The sequence below is a fragment of the Sciurus vulgaris genome (assembly GCF_902686455.1).
Source record: "Sciurus vulgaris genome assembly, chromosome: 7".
NCBI lineage: Eukaryota > Metazoa > Chordata > Mammalia > Rodentia > Sciuridae > Sciurus > Sciurus vulgaris.
The window spans coordinates 29,736,688-29,754,413 of NC_136467.1; the positions used below are offsets into that span (position 1 = coordinate 29,736,688).

At 38.5% G+C, this 17,726-nt stretch overlaps 1 protein-coding gene across 1 annotated transcript in view; it reads right to left on the bottom strand.

Annotated features, from left to right (window-relative positions):
* PDE7B (phosphodiesterase 7B) overlaps nucleotides 1-17,726 on the bottom strand; it is a 301,759-nt gene that overhangs the window by 163,586 nt on the left and 120,447 nt on the right. The window lies entirely within an intron of this gene.

The window sequence follows — 17,726 nt, forward strand, 5'->3', positions numbered from 1 at the left end:
GAAAGCTGATCTGTTTATTCCAGTATTTCACAGCTTGAACAGAGAAAACATTAAGTATCATCACAGATGTTATAAATGCTTATTACCCAGGACTATGTGTGTTAGGTATTGTGCAGTTTAGGCTTGATTTAAACTTTAAGAGATTATAAACTAATAATAATCTGAAATGCAAGCCAATAATACATACTTGAAACCTAAAATGAACAAGAATTGTCATCTCTGAGTGTAAAGTGGAATGAAATGATTCAAGAGACTGCTGTAGTACAAAATTGTAGATTAATATCTGTGGGAAGACATGGAGGAACAGTCACCTTTAACTTTGGCTGTGACCGATCATCATGATAAGGAAGATGATAAGCTCTCAGATGGTAGTGGCACTTTGATTAGCATCATCTTTGGCAAAGAAGCTCTTTTGTGGATAAATAGCTACTGCAAAAAGCAAACTAAGAATCTTCAAGAATCACACAAAACAGGATAGTTTGATTTTGGACCTACAAGAAAGAAATCCACCTTCATGAACTTCATGAATGTCCCTGCAATGCTCATGTATGTTGAAGATAATCCAGGTGTGACTCCAATGCCTTGAAAGCCCACAGTTGCTTTTCTCTCCTAGCATGCTGTATCACTCTCATTATTGGGATAACTCTCTTTAAGCTTTCAGCTAGTGGTCTTTTGTATGTCACCACACTTACAAAGTAATTTGTTATGCATAACTGCAGAACAGTCACAGAAAGTATTGCCTTATTATTAGTGTACTTTAATATATTATTCATATGTAACAATATTAATATAGTTGTGGAACCAAAGGCTTTTCAACTAGCTGAAGTAATCTCAACATGGTGCTTTAAAATACCGACATATTGTGAAATGGCTAAATAAATTTAATTTGTGTGTTGTCTCATATTTATTTAGTTTTAGTGAGAACACAAAAAATCCATTCTTTAATTTTCAAGCATATACTACATCATTATTAACTATAGTCACTATCTTGCACAGATCTCTTGAAAAAACAACTTTTTTTTTTTTTTTTTCCAGTCTTAGGGATTAAACCCAGGGCCTTGCACACACTAGGCAAATGCTCTACCACCAAGCTACAGCCTCAGCCCACAACTTCGATTTTTTTCATATCTAACCTATGGTTAGCAGTGTGTCATTCCAGGTTGTAGGAGGCCCTGTCTCAAGAGTTATTGGAAGCAGAAGGGAAAAGACCTCAAAAATCATCATCACGGGTTTCCAAAAGAACCCGTAGTATCTGGTTTTCAAACAAATGTTCATCAGAATCACCTGGGAGAGTATCAAAACAGATCACTGGATCCCATTTCCAGAGTTTCTATTGAAGAGGTCCAAGGTTGGGGCAGGGAATTTGCATTCCTAATATGTTCTCAAGTGATGCTGAAGGAAAACATTTTGAGAACTATTGCTTTAGACTTTCTATCATTAAGTCCTGTCCTCAATTTTATTAGTGAGTTAACTGGGGTTCAGGATGCTAAATAACACCAATGACCCTGATGAAAATCCAAAGTTCTTAATTATCTGGTGGATGTGTTTTCTGACTGAATCCTCTACTTTCATGTCATGAACCTCTGCATCCTGTTCTCTGACCTCAAGACACCCCAAAACACATTTTTTTTGGTTCACTCTATGATATAGTCTGCAACAATGTGCTCCCTACATAATCCATATTATCCATACCTTTGCTTTAGATAATCTTTGTTTTGGACCAATAAGGTTTCACTAAAACACATTTTTTTAAGGAATGGCATCTACTACTAAATCTCACCCTAAATCCAAAAATGTATCAATTGGACGTTTTGGAGAGGCATAACCAATATTCAAATCTAATTTGAGTTTCACATCTTCTTAAGCATTTGTTTTTCATGCAATAACATGGCAGCAAAAAGGAGAAAGAGAATAGAAAGAAATCAGAGGCTCTGAATGATAAAACAAGTTGGCAGTTAGTCCTGAAAAACTGATATAGGCCATTTTATTTTCATTCATTTTTCAGTACTGGGGTTCTAACCTAGAAGAGCTTTACCACTGAGCTATATCCTCCAGTCTTTTTTAATTTTGAGACAGGGTCTCACTAAATTGCTGAGGGTCTCACTAAGTTGCCTAGGCTGACCTTGAACTTGTGATCTTGCTGCCTCAGCCTTCCAGGTTGTGGGGATTAAAGGTATGCACCACCACATCTGGCAATGCAACCCATTTTAATGAAAACAACTCCAGTATGGATTTAACTGATATATGCTTTCATATGTTACATCAATTGGATCATTAACTCCTGAAAATAAATTTTTCATTTATTCAATAGATTTTCATTGAGAACTTTCTGGTATCAGGAACCATTAAGGGCAAGAAGGAATGCAGTGATAGGTAAAATAGCTAAGGTTATGCCTTTATTGTCTTATAGTCTAGTAAATTTAGGCAGCTGTTGTATCCATAAGCATTTTATCAAGTGCCTCTAATTGATATCCATGAATTACATTGACTGGGTTTTCAACTGTTCTAATTACACAGGACTTAATCTTCCAGAAGAGAAAGAAAATTAATTTGAAACATGTGTTTTCTAGAACAAAGTGAATTATTATATATTTCCAACATAAAAAAAAAAAAAAAAACATGGGCAATATTCCAGATACTCTGATGACATAAAAGCAGGCAAGATTCTATGAAGGGAATTCATTTCCTTAGTTATGGCAGATAACTGACAGGAAAGATCAATCTCATTTTAGATCAGCTGAGATTAATTTTTTTTTGCAACAGATTTACCCACTATTTATTAGGTCACAAACATCCATCGGTCTATCTTTTCCATAGAAGATATGCTGGTTATGCAATTAAAAAAATGCGTGTCCATAACTCAAACTAACAAAACAATAACTACAAAAACACTTATCCTATGATTCCTATGAGGTGAGAGTTTTCCTAATTACCAACTAATTCTTAGGTTGATAATTCTTTTTATCCTCTTGATCAGAACATTTGTATTTTCTCTGAATGCTTCATCCTAAATGTACCCGTAAGGAAGAAGAACGCATTTGCATCTCCAGTCATATCCTTCTTTGAACACAAAGATAATGTTGTGGATTACTTTGGTCCTTATTCTTGCTCCTATTCATATACAAATAATGTAAAAACTAATTACCACTAATTAACGTGATGGTGAATACATAAGACTAAATCTCTAAGCTGTTAGTGCTCTTTTCAGTTATTTATTGCTGAGCACCACAATCAAGCATCACAATCACTACAGGGTGAACTCTGAAGACATGATACCTTAGAGTCAGAATGGACTGTGGAAAGATCTGACCCAAAATCTTGTCTAATTCAAACATTTTCATGAGCTCATCCCTGAGGTAGGGTTGCCTTGCTGAATGAGATCGGTGGTGAAGGGCTGACTACTTTACAATCTGGGAGTATCTCTTTATTAGGTGGTTCTGCTTTACATTTCTCTAAAATCTACCTCCATCTAACTTCCACTTATTCCGCATTTTGGAATCATAAAGAATTCTTCTTCAATGTGCAAATCTCCATGTATCTGCAAACAATATTTTTCTTTCTTAATGATAAAGAGTTCTGGTTCCTACAATTTCAATTCCTCCTATTATCCAGTTTCTAGAACTTTTCCCAGTTGATTTCTTTCCTCTGAATACAATTCTGCTTATCATTTTCCCACAAAATATACAGCACTTAAACTGGACATAAGATTACAGGGGACACAATCCCTTGAGGCTTGGTGTAATTCACAAGTGTGGTAGGCACCTGATATGGATCGATTGCTTATATCCTCCTAAAATTTGTATGTTGAAGCCCTAATCCCCCAAGTGCAATGGCATTTGGAGATGGGGTCTTTGGGAAGTTTTAGAGTTAGATGGGTCAGTGTGGGACACTCGTGATGGGATCTGTGTTTTCATAAGAAGAAACACCAGAGGGCTTGCTCTCTATCTCTCCACCAGATGAGGACACAGTGAGCAGGTGGCCATCTGCAAGTGGGAGCAGCTCCCTCACCAGAACCTGACCATGCCGGCACACTGATCTGAGATTTCCAGAATTGAAAGAGAATGAATTTCTGTCATCTGAGCTCCCCCAGCTCATAGTATTTTGTTATGGAAGCCCAGACATAGACAGCATACACTCAACACAGTTAAAGAAGGGGAAAAATATAATTACAAAAATGTGGTGAAATTCCTATGATTTATTCAATAGAATATTTTGATCTTATATAGGAATGTCTTGAAAGTCTTGCTTTATAACTTATGATTTCTCTTTTTAAGTTACAAGTCTGAAAATTGAAACTTTATGGGAAAACATTAATATTTTCATGAAGTAAGAAGTTCTATGTAAAAATGAGCAACTCTGAAATATAGTATTTCCTTCCCTTTGTATCATTTATGCTAAATGTTATGTTAAATATGCTCATTATACCATATATGTATCATATCTGTATATGTTGATTGACTCCCAAAGGCCCAAGTGTCACAGGCTTATTTCCCCAGGATGGGTGTATTGGGAAATACCATGGACTTTTGGGAGGTGGGATCTACTGGGAGGTCTGTAGGTTACTGGGGCATGTCCTCCAAGAGGACTGTAGGACCTCGGCCAATCCTCTTGCTTGGATTGTACTCCCTGCCATTGCCATCTAGCACACTCACCAGAGGCACAAAGAAAAGGGGTCATCAGATATTGGACTGGAACTTCTAGTACTATGCAAAAGCTAACAAACCTTTTCTATTTATAAATTAATTGTCTCAGGTATTTAGTTGTAGTAACTCAAAGCTACTAATACATATGTATTATATGTATGAATATGTGTATAGATGACACATATATAATACAAGTGTACTTAATATTTGTGCATATTATATATACATGTTAAACTTTAGATTGATTTTTATTGTTTGCTTTCTGCCTAGCAAATGCTTACCTTCTTGTGTATTTTTTAGCAAGTCAAGTATAAAAATGAGTCCTACTGTTTGGATAAATGTACAAACCCTGTTTAGTAAAAATGTCTTATTTGTTCTTCCTTGGAAGAAAGAAGTGAGAGCAGTTTCTACAACCAGGGGCCAGTTCTCCCTTGGTGTAATCACAAGCACAATCTGTCTTTGCAGTAGATAAACATCTCCAGTAATAAGTGGGATCTGTCTTAAGCAAGTTAGCTACTACTATCTTGGGAATGATCAGGGAATGAAAGCTTAGGTCTGGTGGCCTCTGATACAGACACAAATGGAATGCACATGTCTGCAGTGTTTGAGTCAAAAATTAACTATAGAGGAAATCCCCCATCATCAAGTCCAGGAGCCACACCAGTCATCCCCTGAGTCAGAGGCCTGTGACCAGGGAGCACTCGTGCTCAACACTGTCACTAGAGGGTTTAGGCCCAAATTCCTATGGGTTGCCTCACCTTACTCTTGCCATTGCCCTGGGAACACTCCCTGAAATTCTGAGTGGCTTTTATCTGAGCTGGGCTAAATTCTGTTCACTACCAAATGTCTTGAAAATCTTGCTTTATAACTTATGATGCTCTCAAGATATATCATCCATTGTAGCAAGGTCAGGCACAGATTAAGGATAACTTTATTTTGGGGAAATTTTTAGTTACTTGTAAGGAAAATTTATTCTGGATGAGTTGGCAGGATCAGCACGGCTCTCTCTCCTCAGACAGGTTTCAAGACTCTAGAAGTAAATGTACAAATAGCAATACTGTCTCTTCTTGCTCCTTGTGCCCCAAAGTGGCAAGGCTGTGCTTAAGATGGGGGCTGGCCACACAATGAATATTTCAGTCTCCTCAAAAGAGCCTGATCTACCTCTTCAGATCCATGATTTGGGATAGACTGGAGTTTTGGAAGGAAAAGATCAATCATCCTAATTAGAATTTATTTTCATCCTAATAGCCCTTTCTGAAAGAAAACTTAACACACACACACAAACAACACACTTTGTATTTCTAAATTGATCCATAAAAGCATACATATTTATGGGGTACTGTGCAATGGTAGGTATGTCTGCAAATATTTGAAAGAAAACTCAAAGGAAGTAACACTAGCACAAGTTCATCACATAAAGGAGTTTCGGAAAAAGTAAGCCAGTGAAAAATTGGGATTGTTTCTTTCTCTTTCCTTGTACCTGCTTTTTCAGACTGGGCAGATGGAGCTGTCCAACACAGAGCAAGTGTCAACACAGAGTGAACCAAGCACCTGTGTCATCTGCTGTGAGCCATCAAGTCAAGATGCCCAGGGGGAAAACGTCACCATATTTTTACTTCCTGATCACCGTCCTGTTCCAGTTCTGTAAACAAAGCTGGATTGAGTTTCCTTAGTATCCATTTTGCAAAAAAGCTTGCTGAATGGGGTGGCTGTTACACTTTTCTACATGTTTTCCCCTGAATAAACAACATTAATGGGTTGTTCTAAAGGCTACCATTTTGTAATGTTCAGGAAGAACATTTTTGTTTGTTCAGACACTTTCACACAATGCACTGGGAGACGAGGGCTAAAAGGGAAATGTCATCACCTCAGTTACAGAGATTACTCTTATTTCAAAGATGTTTTGGTAAACAACTCAAGACAGCTCACACCTGCCATCCATGAACCATACTCAAAAAAAGGCAAGTTTTGTGTTCCTTACAGATGCATCAACATGAAAGCTCCAGTAATAAAAGCCAACACGAAACAGGGATTTGATTGCAGGGTCTCTGGTTCAGTATGGTTACTTTCTAGAAAATGCAGGGCTGAAATTTCTGCTAGGGAAGCAACTGCATCATAATTGGGTCCCTGGAGTTTTACTAGCAGTAGGATGGGAGGGAAGTGGAGAGCATCATTGGGTGCCTCAGCAACGGGTTTCACAAATGCCTTGCTGAAAGGGATCAGGAGATGGAGAAAACTTTCTCAAGGGCTCAGTGGCCCCTGAATGCTGCTACCCTGAATAGGACCATTAACAATTGGGCTTCTCTAAGCTGCACATTTTGCAGTGTGTCAAGCAATGTTCCAGTTGTTCTAAATATGAAATGCTAGGAATTCAGCTGAGTGTGAGCCAGCTAAAGGATAACTTGCTCCACTTTTCCTATATTCAAGATCTTCATGAAGGATTAAAATACTTTTGGGTGTTCCCAGCTATGGATATCTGTCACCTTTTGTGTGTGTGCAAAACATTTGGCTAGTTGAACTAACATCATCCACTGTGCAAAGTTGATGAAGCAACTTTGCCAAAATGAAATTTATTTCCAAATAAATCACTCCCTTTTAAGATAAAAACAACAATTTTTTGAACCAACCTTCCCGCTCCTTTTCAGTCCCCCAAACCCCAACCATTTAAATTTTTCCACCTGAGTAGAACAATGGTAGAAAATTTTGGACCCCTGGAGAAGCAACATTTCTGGGAATTTCTGGGATAATCTGGGGTTTTCTAGACACTTTGTCTTATCTAACTTCAGAAAACTGCAGTTGAGCGTCTTTGGGCTCCCAACAACTCTGCTTGGCTCAGCTGTAAGGGCAGATGTGCTCCAGAACAATTATGGCTGAGTCGGGGAAACAGAGCTCTTTGGAGGGCTTTGGGTTTTTTTTTTTTGTTTGTTTTTTTTTTTTTTCCCTAGCAGGATTTTCCTCTGGATTGAGAAAAATACGGCAACATGACACTCCCTGGCCTTTCAAGAATAGTCAAGGAGAGAGAAATACAGCCATTGAGTGTAAAGTCTGGTGCCAAACAGGGAGATCTTGGTAGCAAAAGGGCAGGTACAAAAAAGGCTTTAATTTCATCCCATTATGCCTAAGGGGATGGCAATGGTTCTAGAAAGTTCTCCAAACTTCCATTCTCCCATCCATGCAAAGCTGGCTGGGTTTTCTTTGTTTCTATTCAGATGGGTAGATGGGCAGATGGGATCAGAATAGGTAGCAACGGCCTCATAGGTTCTGAGCTCTCGCTTGCATAGTCTCTGTGTATGAACATCACGCATTTGATCTCAGTGTGACCTCACAGCAACCATTTCCACACCACAGGTAAGGAAACCAGCACATTACAAGTAAGGATGTTCTTTCATATGATTCAAGATTGTTTCTGATTCCAGAACCCAGGTTTGTAACCACCACAATAAGGAATCATTTTTATTCTTCTCATTTTTTTTCTATTAAACCTCGCCAAATATTATTTTCTAGTTGAAAACTCAACTTACACATATTTTTTGCTTGGAATATTCCTACAGTGAACCTGTACAAGAGTTATCCTGTGCCAGGTGGGACACGGCTGGTCATCCAACTGACCCTTTTAATTAAAATTGAATTTGTGAATCAATTTCTCTAACTAGGGGGATCAGCGGTTCAAATTGAAAATGTCTATATCTCTTAGATTAGATGAAATCCTTTGAAGGATTAATACAAATATGAACTTGGAGGTTTAAAGTAATCAGTAGTCTGAACATATGCTATTGCCTCAATGACATTAATCTCTTTCTCTTTTTATTTATTTATTTTTTTCTGGTAGTGGGGATTGAATCCAGGGGTGCTTTGCCACTGACCCACATTCTGGCTCTTTTTATTATTTTATTTTAAGATGGGGTCTTGCCAAGTTGCTGAGGCTGGCCTCAGATTTGTGATGCTCTTGCCTCAGCCTCCAGAGTCAGATTAAAGGCATGTGCCACCATGCTCAGCCAGCATCATCCTTTTATCAGTCTCTTTTTTAAAAATAGGATCTACGGCTTACTTCCAGGTCCTGTGATGAATAACTTTGATGTCTCAGGCAGGGGCTCCAATATGCATCACTACTAACTCAAGCTTACTCTTCTATCAGCAGCCCTGGATGATGAAAAATCTTCCTGCAATTATTGTATTCTTACTCAAATTATTCCTCATTTCCCCGTGCAGGCTGCTAATAGGTGGATGAAAGAATTGCCAAATGCACACTGGAGGAGCATGTGGTTCTCAAGAAAGACAGAGCAAGCTGATGTGCTTCATTCCTGTTCCTTTGCAGTAAATCGAGGAATTCCATTGTGTAAGAGGTTACTAATGATGAGAGTAAATGCTCCTGGCTTGTGTGCAAGCACATATGGGAAATGATGAAACCTGAGAAAACATCCAGTCTTGCTGGCAACAAGGAACATCTTCCAAGATTTTCATGCCCTGGGTACTATGGGCAAGAATGTTCTGTAGCATTTGAAATGGATTCCAGGTGTTTATGTTGAAGATCAACACATGTTTAACTTTAGGACTCAATGAAACCTAACATAGTTTGCAGAGAAGCACTTGCTTGGGAAGATTTAGCATAAAACCTATAGGATATTTCAAAAGTATTTTCATTAAAATACTTATATAAGAGACAGGAAAAAGCAGTTCTTACTTTGAAAACTTTGGAGTCACAACCAATTTATTTAAATTAGGTTTAAAAAAATGTTTTAGCTTTAAAACAGATTTAATAATTAGTTGGGAAACTTCCCAAGTCTTGCATGAGCGCTAAGAATTCAGGTGTCCCACATTGTCCATCCTTACTGAGAGTTTATATAATGTGAGTAGTTTTCCTTATGAAAATGATCAGTTGTCATTATGCACACCTAAATGCAATTTTAAATGCAGAGGACTAATTTCACACAGAATTAAAAAAAAAAAAAAATGGCCTTACTAGGTTCGAGAAGTACCCAAGGCCATCTTCTCTAACTCTGTTGCATTTGATTCGGAGACCAGCATCAGTAGTAGTATTAACTTGAGGATTGTTAAAAATGCAATCTCTCAGGCTTCATCTCAGACTTAATCAGATTTTACATTTAAACAAGATAACCAGGTGATTTGTATGCATGTTTACACTTTCGGAAACACAGGTCTCTAAACTCAATTCTTCTGAGTCATATTGTAATACATGAACTGCCTCCTAGCTGTGCCTGATTGGACAAGGGATACACAATGGACCCAAGTTGGACCAAACAGATTTTCTTCCTGCCCTTGTAAATTGGGGCAGGGGGAGGGAGGAAACAAAGGTTGGGGGAGACAGGGATACATGGACTTCAAAGAAAGCCTGTGATCAACAAGAAAAAACGTGAAGCAGATATTCAAAGAAGAAGAGACAGGCTCTTTAGCTCTTGCTTTCAGCTCCTAAGTCTGGGCAAGAGAGTTCTTAAACCCGAGTTTCATAAAGCACCCCTGATTCCTTATAATAAATCCCTCCTCTATGCTTAAGCCAGCTTGGTAATATGCTGGATACTTGTAACCAATAGTCTTTAACAAATATAGGTGGTATGAGTTGGATCTAGAAAGGGGAGACAGAGGCCAAAACACAGGGGCCACTTTGCCTGATTTAGTTTTAGTAGACACAATGATAACATGCTCATTATGTGTGAATGCTACACAGACCTTCTTAACTAATGAAGCATTTTTCTCCGTCAATTGGAATACAATTTTATGTTAGACCCAGGCAATCCTGCTTCAAACTGGGAGCACTTTGCTGTGGTCATCTGAATGGCTGGTGTTTTTTTATACTAACCCATCTCCTTCCTTTTCCTACCTACCTCATCCTATTTACTACTCTGGTTCCAGGCCTGATATGTTCCTCTAGTTAATTTGGTGTCTCCCCCACCATGGCCCAATCACCTTTGCATAGATGGGGATGGAAGCTACTCTAGAACTACTTTCTCTTTGGTGTGTGGGGAGATCATAACTTTAGGATCTAGGGTAGGTGGTGTCTTTAACACCAAGAGAAGCCCGTCTGTTTGGTTAGTTTTCTGCTTGGGTCTTTGGGCCCTGGAATCTATTCAAGCTTCTTTGGTGGAGCTTGAGCCTAACCTAAATGCCAGAAGAGGGTAAAGTCTCCTGGCTCCTCACCAACTTTCTTCACTGGAGCTGGAACATGAGTGTACCTCTTCTCACATGAGCAGAGTTGAATTCCTAGATCCATGATCCTATAGACATCACCAGTGCTCTGTGACTCCCAGAAACCCCCTACAATATTCCAGTCTGCACATCTAGCTGCTTCAATGGATGGTCATGATAGTTATCTTAAACCAGAAGCAGGATGATTTGACCTCTTTGTACTAGAGTATGTATATTGTTGACATCTTGGGTCTGAGGTCGATCCTTCTGTCCTGGCTGGTCTCAGCTTTCTTCCTCACTACCTGTCATGTTGATGATGATATTGGTTGTTGCCACAAATAGATTGTAAGATTTTTCAGGTTACACAGTATTCAGAGGATGGTTTTCTCTTCTCCCATATCTGAACATCCTTATAGAGGTCCAGTGCTAGGGAAAGCTTTCAGTGCTCATTCTCTGCTGCTTATGAATGGGAACTTCTAGGTAATTTATTTGTAGAAAGTATATAATTTCAGGGTCTGAAACAGTCTGGATGAACCAGAACCAGGAAGAAGCCCAAACCAATGAAATGTCAAAGCGGACATCCCCAAAGTTATTACTGTACTATTTGAGATCACAGACTATTTAGGCATCATAAGGAATTGATTGCTAAGGGTTGGGGGGAGAAAGAGAAAAAAAGGAAAAAGGAAGAAAATAAAACTAGGAAAAATTGCCAAATAGTACTAGATAAAGTATTGACCTAGGGCCTCTGAATTATTTCTTGGAATTTGCTGATCTTTAAAAGATGGGTTAAGCAATCCTTCCCATTTTACTATTTAAGATCTATAGAAGACTTTTTGTAGAATGTTTTAGAGAAAAGTATAAGAAGTGAATTATACTTTAGACCTGAAATTAGACCTGAATTTTTTTTTTTTTTTTTTTAAAGAAAGAAAGAAGGAGAAGGAAAGAATGAGAAGCTGGTCTTTGTCTTGCTGGAGGCCGCTTCCTCTCTGCCTTGTTTATGGGTATCTTCTTGCTGCAGCATTTCCCCAGGGAGAGGTGTGAAGCTGAACTCCCAATAGGTCATTGGGGGAGCAGTAAAATTGGCCCCTGAGGGTCATTATGAGGGCTGAGAGCATCCTCTGACAACCAGAGGACCCTAACAGCTCTCTCTGCTCCTGCTTCTTCCCCAAAAGGCCCAGGAAAGCAAAAGTTGAACTGTATGAAATGCTACTTGAGGAATAAAGAGTAAAAGTTCAGAAGGAATTTATTTTAAATGTTTTATCATTCTTGATTAAAACTCTTCTAAGGGATCACATGGTACTCTGCCTCCTAAGGAAATGCCAAACTTATTTTTAACTACTTTGATTATCTGGGAGGGATCTAGTAAATGGGCTGTTTTCAAGAGTCTGCTAGAAATGTACTTCTCTGGGGTCTGCCACAGTTCCGGCAGTGGAACACCACCATTTTTGGGCTCCCTGAGGCTAGCCTTTGTTTTTCTGTGAGCAATTTTCAATGAGAGATCCCAAGTCTACGAAGTCCTACTTTCCGTGCCACCTAAATCTATGCCTGGTTGGAAATGTCTCTTCCAATTCACTGTAATGTGTCCCCACTGGGTGGTGGATCTAGATAAGGTCCATTTCTCCACGCTCCCAGTCCTGCTCTTGGAAAATGTCACCCAAGGTGTCCTCTCTGGAGATTCTAACTTCTTATGATTTCAAGATGTTCTCTCTACTATCATATCTGCCAAATCTATAATTTTTAGCCTTGAATCTTGTTTAAATTTCTTAAGCTCTTTTAATTTGGAAGCCTTGTCTTCCCTTAAGCCTGATATATTGAAGATAGAATCCTTTTCTTCACTATCTCCACTTCCTTATCTCAGGGGCCCTACAGTGATCTGCAAGGAAATGCTCTAAGGCTCTCCTTCCCTGGAGAAAATGAAATGTACACACATGGTCTTTAGTTACATCATACATAGATGTAACCTACCTAGTTAGTTAGGTTCCATCCAAAGGCAGGAGGAAAGGGGTTGAATTTGGGAGTACAAGCTTTTCTTTTAAAGTTTGTAAGGCCCTAGTCTCTCTTTGCTTTCCCCCAAGCTCAGACCCTTCCTAGTGCAAAGAAACTACTGCTTGTGATAGCTTTCTGGGTATGGGAGGAAAGAGAGCAGCTAAGGGAAGAGAGAAGCACTCATTTTGTTATATCTCTCTTCCCCCCCTAAAAAATCTCTAAAACAGAGGTGCAAGATGGTGGTCTGGTAGGTTTGGCTTCATCGCATTTAAATGAAAAATAAATTAGCTGCCAACATTTGCAAAGTGGGCATATTTTACCTAGACATCTGAATTCACAGGTCTTCTTCAAAAGAAAGTGACCAGAATTGGCAACATGAGTCTGAATTCTCTCATGGCATCCTGTGGCAGCGGCTGAACTGTGGCTGCCTGCTGTAGGATGAACATGTGTGCTCCAGGTGGCCTCAGAGGCTCCACTGGTTGGTGTTGAACCCAGTCAGCTTCTCTCTTACATATCATCTTTTGGGCTCCTGAAGGCATCTGAGTACCTGTTCTCAGGTCCTGAACATCTGTAGAGGGACATTTGAGGAATTGCGAATCCACTTATAGGAATCTCTAATTCTATCTTGGAAACAATATGTACATGACTCATGCTTATTGAATTGATACAACTTTGTATCTGAACCAGAAAAGTTTAGGGAAGGACCAGAGGACTCTGGACTTACAAGATAATGGTGACTGTATAGCTGTAAAAATACCTATAAACCTAGGGCCGGCTCAGAGGTAGAGCACTTGCCTAGCATGTGCAAAGCCCTAGGTTCAATCCTCAGTGCTGAAAAAACAAAACAAACCTATACACCTGATTTAGTTCAAGTACAGGAGGTGTCCGTCACGTAATCGTGATATGCTGAGGATGCACTTTCTGAAATATCAGGTGTCTACTTAATTGGACATGTTGCTAAGAAATGACACATACTTCACAGTCCCCTAGCCTGTTTCAAAAGAGAGAGAACTGCATATACAGCATCAAGTATTTCTAAGTTTATTGTGTTTGAACTATTTGGAAGGAAATAGTCTACATATAATAACATTTTAATCTTTGAATATGAATCATTACATTTTTTTGATATAAATGGTTGATTATTTCTCAGGGCATATAAAGTACACCAATAAAATGAAAAGAAGAAAAGTTTACTATTTTGAAGATAAATAGGGATGAAATAAACTATATGCTTAATTGGAATGGGAGGAAATTGAGTATTTAAAATACTAAGTTATTTGGGGAATTAATGAAATAGTGCATGGGAAGCACATAACACTGACTGGCAACTAAATATGTCTACTAAGTGTTATCTATTTTTATTGATGATCGATTACTAGTTACTGTATAGCAGGTGATTAATCTTGCTCTAGGTATCAAAAACAATTTTTTTGAGTACTATATTACCAAGATGCAAGGAATGGTTTAGTCTTGCTCATTGACTAGTGTCAATCACCAGCATATAATTTCTGAGTGTCAACGGAGGCTGAAGACCTCTTGGATATGAAAAATGAATTGTCTTCTTGCTCTTATGAGTGGAGCACAAACAGCCAAGGCAGCATATGCAATTGGAAGGGCCTCAGTTTGTTAATGACTCTACTCCGCTAGGCAACTAAACTGTCATGACTCTTAAGGGCATCTTTCCAAAACATGTTATTACAGAAAAAAATATCCAATGAATTAAAATGAGCTCGAAGACACAACGGATATATGAGAAAGTGTTCAATGTCATTAGGAGATATAAAAATCACAATGAGTTATCATTTGATACCTGTCAAGATGGCCGTTATGAAAAAAGACAATAAATAACAGTGATAATATGGGGAAACTGGGACCCTGCACATTGATGGGAAGGTAAAATGGTGCAGCTGCTTTGGAAAAACAGTATGGACGTTCCTCGAAGTTCTAAAATGTAACTACCATCTGATCCAACAATCTCACTCCTGGGTATTTATCTGAAAGAATGGAAAAGAGGCTCTTGAATCAAGACTTCTATATCCACTGCAGCACCATTCACAGTAGGTAAGATGTGACAATGACCTAAATGTCAATCAATTGATGAATGGGTAAAGAAAACGTGGTACATACAATGGACTGATGTTTAGCCTTTAAAAACAAAGACATTCTGCAATACGTGACAATATACAGATGAACCATGAGGACATTAGGCTAAGAAAAATAAGAAAGGCAAATATTGCACCATTTCACTTATACAAGGTATCGAAAATAGTCAACATTAGAGAATCAAAGAATGGAATAGCAGTTGCTTAGGCCTAGGGGAAGGGGAACATGTTACTAAACAATGGTCATAAAACCTTAGTCAAGTGAGATGAATAAGCTCTAGAGATCTGCATACAGCATTGTAGCATACTTAAAATACTCTATTGTGCACTTAAAATTTTTTTAACTTGTAGGTGACCTCTTAAGTGTTCTTACTTCCATGAAATAAGATGAAAGTAAATTAGAATGTTACATAAATTAGAATGTTATATATATATAACATATATACCCCCAAACATTTGGAAAGTGGAAGACTATCTTAAAGACAATTTCTGCCCCTTCCTCTCCCCAACCCAGTCCCATATGACAAGAACATCTATCTGCCTTAGGTTTCCTTTCTGACCACCCCTAAAGCCAGGCAGACTGTGCATACTAATCAAGTACTCTATTACTGAGTGACATTCCTGATCTGGGACTTTTGTTCTATTTAGTCCATCATTAATGGTCAGAAAAACCTCTTGGTTATTTCAATGAGCTGTACAATTTTATGCAACAGTGGTAACTAAGATGGTTTGCTTTTGACCAAATGAATACTGATTTATAGCACAGACACTGAACTTATTATTTTTTAAATAAAAATTCCTGGAAAAAATAATACTTCCTGTCTAAACAGTTCTAAGAAACATAACGTGATGTGCGTGTAGGGGGAGAGGGGTGGATTAACAAATAAACACACTAACTTCAAAGGTTTCCATCTTGTTTTCATATAACCTAAATGAGATTAGATGACTTGTGATTTATGCTACCACAATCTTCCGTTGCTGCCCACTTTAAATAGAAATATGGTTATAATTAAGATCACATGAACTTTGATTTTCTAGCTTCTAAAAAATAAGATGGATGACTTGACAGTTGCTGAAACAGATTCTCAAGCATCTTCATACCAACAAGCCTTGTGGTCCTTGAGCTGCATGTCCAGGGTGTACTTAATGCCCATTTACCATATGGTAGCTCCTTAGATATTGTGGCCAAAATAGTAATAACAGCAGCAGCAGAATCGGCAACAGAAAGACGCCAGCTACAACTAACACTTACATAAGATTTTATACTTTAAAAAATACTTTCACTTGTATTTTTATTTTATTTGGACCTCACAGCAGCCTGCTTGCTGGGGTAGGTGCCATGGGGACTGCTATTTCCATTTATGACAAAGAAACCGAGGCTCAGAGAGTGAAGGGATTTGCTCTACACCAGGCGCTTACAAAGTGGCAGAGCTAGAACACATATTGATGTCTCCTGAATTCTAGTCCAATGATCCTTTTATGTTAAACCAGCAACTATTTACTGGGTCAAAACTGAAATTTTGATTCTGTGCCATTTGTTCCCATATCAGAGTTTCTACACAGCCTCACATGCTCTTCTCTCTCCCCAGGAGGGGCCTTCCCCAGATGGGGCCTTCCCAGATCATTACAATCCACTTCTCTCTGAGAAGGTCTGCCTAGAAAGCACCCCTCTCCCACTACTGTGCAGCTGGGCCTCTTCATTCTTACAATCATTTTGCCTCAGATTGAAAAGTTTGAGAGGAAAAAAATGCATCTTTACCCCCTTATCCGGTTTTGTTTTTCTACTAGTCTTTATTACCACCTGACTTAGGTTTATGTTTGTCTGATTTTTATTTATTTCTACCAGTGAAATGTAAACTTCATGATATTCAAGAGATCCTGTCCATTTCCTTTTCTGCTATGTCCTCCCAGGCAGAAGAGTACGGCTGGCACAGAGTAGGAGCTAATAAGTATTTGCTGAAACAATTGCTATGTGGATTTGGTACAGGATAGGTCACGTTTTCCCTAACGACCGACTGTTTTCTCTCACAGCACCCTAGCCTACTGGTGCCCAGGGCAAGGCGTTTCACCACTTCAGCACCATCTTCTTGATTTCCCCACCGGGGTTACTTTGTTTCCTGCTCATCCCATGTCCCTCATTCTTCCCTGGAAAACCCACTGCATCTTCTGGACTTGAGGTTCTTGAAATTTAAAACAATTAAAAACTTCAACCTTTCTATAGAATTTTGGCAGTAAACTCCACCCAGATGGCCCTAGCATTTGGAGTTTTGCTTAGGAGCTCGCAACTTTATCTCTTGATCTGTGAGGACTTTTTGATCCAGAACTAGCCAAAGAGGATTCTAAAATGTGATTTTGTGCCATTGAGTTTAGATTATTTTCTCATCACAGAGAAGTGTCTTTTCAAAGCTCTCCCTAGGAACCCACACACATATATACACATATATAATGTATATGACAATGTTATTTTTAATTGAGATGCTTAATTCATTTGTTTCAATATGAATTTAAATCCATTTCACTGTTGCCAAAAAGCAGACCTTTCTTCACAAGGTACATTTTTCTTGCTAAATCTTCCATAGAGATGAGGAGATGCTTCTACAGGAGTCATTGACTTGCTCTACTTTCTTTCCTCTCAATCTTCTTAACCTGGGAATCTATAGTCTTGGTAGGCCTTTAGGTCTAGACAAGTGGCATTAGCTTTTTTTTTTTTTTTTTTTTTAATGTTCTTTCTCCCATGATCTCTTTAGTCTCTTATTCATTCCAGTCTTCATTCTGCACAAGCTTTCCAACAGTATCAGGATATATTTTGGGGAAAGTAGATAAGCCAACCGTTCAAGCTCATATAAAATTAAAC